The sequence below is a fragment of the Halyomorpha halys genome, unplaced genomic scaffold (assembly GCF_000696795.3).
Source record: "Halyomorpha halys isolate HHAL.00 unplaced genomic scaffold, Hhal_1.1 Scaffold433.1, whole genome shotgun sequence".
Taxonomy (NCBI): domain Eukaryota; kingdom Metazoa; phylum Arthropoda; class Insecta; order Hemiptera; family Pentatomidae; genus Halyomorpha; species Halyomorpha halys.
The window spans coordinates 684,055-689,336 of record NW_027115152.1 but is presented as its reverse complement, the minus strand read 5'-3'; the positions used below and the strand labels follow the sequence as shown (position 1 = coordinate 689,336).

At 29.8% G+C, this 5,282-nt stretch overlaps 1 protein-coding gene across 1 annotated transcript in view; it reads left to right on the top strand.

The window, feature by feature from the left end:
- The window catches only part of tkv (thickveins), a 158,100-nt gene that overhangs the window by 34,620 nt on the left and 118,198 nt on the right, over nt 1–5,282 (top strand). The gene's annotated exons all lie outside the window — the stretch shown is intronic.

Sequence of the window (5,282 nt, the reverse complement as noted above, 5' to 3'; positions counted from 1 at the left end):
ACATTTAACATTGTAAAACATTTTACATTTAACATTGTAAAACATTTTACATTTAACATTGTAAAACATTTTACATTTAACACATCATGAATACCCCTATTAATTGGGAAACTTTAACAAATATTCATATTTTTTACTCAATTATACAGTTCTTTGTTACGTAACTACTATAGATTCCGCAACTATCTATAACTTTGCAAATTCAGAATAAAACGTAAAAAGCAATTCCTGAAAAAAATAGCAGTTTACGTGTTTAGTTTTTCGGAGGAACTATATTGTATTAATATATTTTTTTGTTTTATTTTGCAAGTATTAGAAATATATAAGAGCCTGAAGAATTAGTTGTATTGAAAGTGATGGAAGGAGACTATAGACCAATAGGAGGATTGGAGCGAAACGGGTTCGGTACGAGCGGACAACCGGCGCCCAACTCAGGCGCCCCTAAAAAAGAAAAGAAAAAAAAGAAGACCTCTTCCCCTCCCCCACCTCATTGCCATTCGAATCCTTCTCCGGACACCTACGTCTCTCTCTCTCTCTCTCTCTCTCTCTCTCTCTCTCTCTCTCTCTCTCTCTCTCTCTCCTCTCCCTCTCTCTCACTCACTTTTTATCCTGACAAATTAATAGCCGCTTAAATTTTCACCTTCCATTAGATAAAATTTCTATAGCATTGCCTTTATCTCCCTACTGCTACCCGTTCAGTTTTGAAGAGGATTCGAATGATTTACAATTTGAAAACTTTTTTTTTTCAATTTTAGGTGTTGATTCATTCAATTAACATAAACTAATGAAAAAAATAAAAGTACTTAACAATACTTTTAAATTTATGATTTCTTACTTTATTTGACCCTTTCGAAAACCGGCGGGTCGGCCGCAAATTCAGGCTAACTTGTATTGTTTGGGAATCGTATACATGCACCTTAATACCCACATAATATTCTTGTGTTATTTCTGTTTTTCAGGATCTAAATATTTATTGCTGAAAATAATATTTTTAATGAAGCAGTTGTCGTTGATTGGCAAAACATAAATAATTTTTTGTTTGCAAGGTTTTTTTTTATTAGCAATATTCCCTGCTTCCTTACTGTTATCCTTGATATATTGTGGGTATTTGTGAATTAAATATACCACTGATTATTATTATTATTTTATTTTTTTAACTTTACACTTATTTAAAAAAATACTTTCAACTCCATTTTCCTTTTTTAAAACTATATAAAAATAATAATTCGAGTATTATTATTTTTATTTTATTTTATTGTTATGAAAATGGATTTGAAAATATCGTTTAAGAAAATATTAAGTTGAAAATATTAAGTTTAGTGATCCTTTAAAGTAACCTACTATATAGTACAGTAGGGGTATTCATGATCTTTAGTTTAACATGTTAAAGCGTGTAAAATGGAAAAACTTCTGTTAAATGGAGAAATATTTCCTTATTTTGCCATGTTAAAACGATATAACATATAACATGGTTGAGAGCGTGTTACTAGGTCTGTTAAAGGGATAATGACGTCATGCAACAGACCAGATGAGCTCTAAATCGTCGTGTTAGGTTACTTGCACGTAGTTTGTGTTTTTATTGTCTTAATATTGTTTTGGAATTTTTTAAACAAGATAATCAGTAGCAAGTTGATATAAATTACTGTAATCAAAACTTACAAGTAAACAATAACAAGAAATTTTGGAAGGAAATGTTACTAAACAAGTTACTAAAAAACTCCGCTTAGAGCTGTTATGCATTTAACATGACTTTAAATAGGGCTGCTCACAATTCTATTCTTATAACATTTAACATTGTAAAATATTTTACATTTAACACAATACCATCCTACATCTGTTCACCGTAGTTACACCGAATTTCGATTCTGTAGCTATTTTTCTTATTAGTAAAATCGTCTATTTCGAACATTTACTTCATCACTAGGCCTTAATAATAATTTTAAAAATGTATTATGTTCATAATACATGTGATATCTTTTTGTCTTGATTTGTTCTTCTTACTAGTTATATTTATTTATTTCTCATTGAAGTTTATATTATTAGGCGGCTTTCCATGGTAAAGTGAATGGTCTATCATAAAATATAAATTCCCCATTATATATTTTCCCTTTACCGATACACTTTCCTTGACTTTGTTCCTAAACAAATATCGGCATTCTTCCTAGCCTTTGATGAAGCGATAGCCATATTTATACCATTTTATTTGTTGTTTATTTTCAGATATAGTTATTTATTATCATTTATGATTTTGGGCTGAGCCATTTGGTGGTCGTGGGAATACGGGTTGGATTCCTGGCGCCTGTATGATTCCTTCTCTTTCTATATTCTATATATATAAGTAAGTTAAATTATTGAAATCGTGAAAAATCTGTAATTTGATATTTCGAAGGAAATGTTTTGGAAGTCCAAAAAACACAATCTTGCAAAATGGCCTGTGAACATCCAATCTCATAAACAAAAAGTCTAAAGAAAATTAAGTTACATATTTAAAGGAGGTATATGGTTTGGGATTTTACACTAACTTTTTTTTCTAAAATCGATTGACTCAAAGTGCCACTTTATAGAATCGATTTTTCACATTGTTTCGATTTTCTCGAAACTATTTTAATTGAACTAGCCGTGTCACTGTAGAATTAAATGGTATTTAATATCAATTAGCTCTTATTCTCATTGAAATAGTCTTGGAGGACTTAAATAACTATTTTAAAAAAAAAAGTCTTCCCCCTAAGTACCCTTAATTCTGTTTATTTGAAAAAAAAATAAAATAAACAGTTCTTATTATTAGCAATAATAAACAATTGATAAATACAAAATATTAAAGAATTTGATTAATAATTAAAGGAGACAAAAGAAAAACAGGAACTAGATTCAGATGGGAAAAACCGAGATCACCCGAATATTCCCTATTGCATTACTACTTCTTTACCCTCGTTAAACTGTCAGGTACAACATTTTATTCGTTATTCCCACCTCAAGAAACTCTAAAATTGGAATTTTATAGCAACAGAAAAATTTAAATTATTTGTTCAAATTTTCTCCTTCTCAAGTCTTTTTTTTTCAACAATCAATTTTTTTTTCAACAATCTTTTTTTTTTTATGTCTGGTTATTTAGCACGTAAGCTACAACTCGACTTATAGTGCTAAATCATTTACTAAATTCCAAAAACTAAAAAAATATATACATGGCAAGAATGAGCAACCCAAATTTATTTTTTTTTTTTAATTTAAGCAGTTTATAAATACATAAATAAAAACTTATTTATATTGTTATAAGTATCTTGCAAAAGCACATAATAATCATAGTGACCATCGATCTATGCAAAGTATCAATATCCGTGGTATTCGCCCAAATAAATTCCCAAAATATAAATTCTTTGTAATGTGGAAAAAAATTAATTTTTCTATTTGATAAACTGTACCTCGAAAACTATTTAACGTAAATTACTCTATTACCGCTCATATTTTAGAAATTTTTTATTTATGCTTTAATAATGTGATATGGAGTTTTGCAGTGTCAGTGTTTTCTAGGTTTTTTTCGAATGACTTCTGATGAAATTTACTGTATAGCCAAGTTAAAAATTGTATTTTTTTTAAATCGAAAATGACATAAAAAAAATTTCTGTACTTAAAGAACTCTTTTGAGTTCTTGAATTTTATTGAAAAATAAAAATTTTAAGTCATTTTTGCCATTTTTTATTCCCTTTTCCGTGCTTGGTAGGGTCATATGATTTGTAACTGCATACAGTTTTTATTAAAGTTACCTAAATTAACTTTTTTTCTCTCTTGGTCTTAATTAATGGTGAATATTAATTTTTGCTGCAACAAAATGTTTCTAACTCACGGTGTTCCTCAAAGTTGGCCGGTCGATCCCTTGGCCATCAGGTTACTCAGCACCACTCCTAATGAGGGACTAGTTCTCAGAGGTGATTAGGTCCGCTTGTCTTCTACAGTCAGTCTGTTCTGGATGAAGGTTTTGGTTTCGGTTTTATTTTTGGCGCCTGTTCTTGTCATGGGAATGAAAAAATATCTAATTTATATTAGCAGTTGCGGTTGGGGTACTTCAAGGTTTGGTTATTGGACCGCTTTTATACAAACAGGTGACGTACCGCTTGGCACTAACGCACTCTGCAATTAACTTTTACTATGCTACTATGCTTTAAAAAGTGTTAATTAATAGGAGACTGGTTTAAACTTTAGAAAATCATTCTAAATAATTCAGTATACATAAAAGAATCTAGAATGATGGGAAAGTAAAATGTGTACCGTGATCGGTGAATCTGCAGAAAATTAAAAAAAAAAAATGATAACCGCAATAGACATGTTTATAATTTGTTTTTAATAAATCTTTAATTTGACTTTAATGCTACGTACATAAATAGTGAAAATCATATTGAATTTATTCATTTTTCAAGACTAGATTAACACGAATGACTTAAACATGGATCTTTAGTGATGTATTTACAAATATAATGGAACGTGTTTTAGGAGTCGAGTGCCTTCCACTTTGGTAGTTCCTGGCCGAGAGAGTTAACGCGCCAACTTTTAATTGGCTTGTGACCAGTGACTGCATTGGTGCCGGTTCGAATCCGGCCTGGAGGGTTTACTTTTATTTCTGTGAAGGTCCCATGAAATGAAATCTTACCCCCTACCATGGTTAGAAAATCCCTCCACCCTTTATTCCAAAATTGACTGGGAATGTCATTAAAAAAAATAATAAAAAAGTTTTTGCAAGCATATTAAGTTCCATGTAACTGTGATTGTCATCATAAAGAAAGCTCTTGCATCTGTAAAACATTAAAAATGTGCATTAAGGTGTTTTTGGAAGTCTCAAGTTTCATTTAGATGTGAAAGACACCCGACTACAATATCAATTTTTATTTTTATTTTATATATACATCACTTACAATCCACTAATATGTTTAAGTATGGTATAACATCTTGTCGCTGAAAAGAAATAGGATTATTTCGGTAGTCGGGTATTTTTTTTTCTTATATTTAATTTAAAGAGAAAAAAAAACTATTATGAAAAATTCATTTTTTTTATTTGTTTAGCTTTTATAATTTCTATTGGTTAGAAAAATCATTTTTTTAACTCATCTATATTAATTTTTAAAAAAAATAATTAAATATCCTGTAATACTTCCGCCACCGGTGATAAAAGTCAAGGTTTTTCAATGAGACAAGGCTGCATAGGTGGTCTTTCATGTTGTGTAATAGAGTATCGATATATAAACGGCTAATAGCTGTATCATTTACAACTGGTTTTCAAAAACATAATTCTA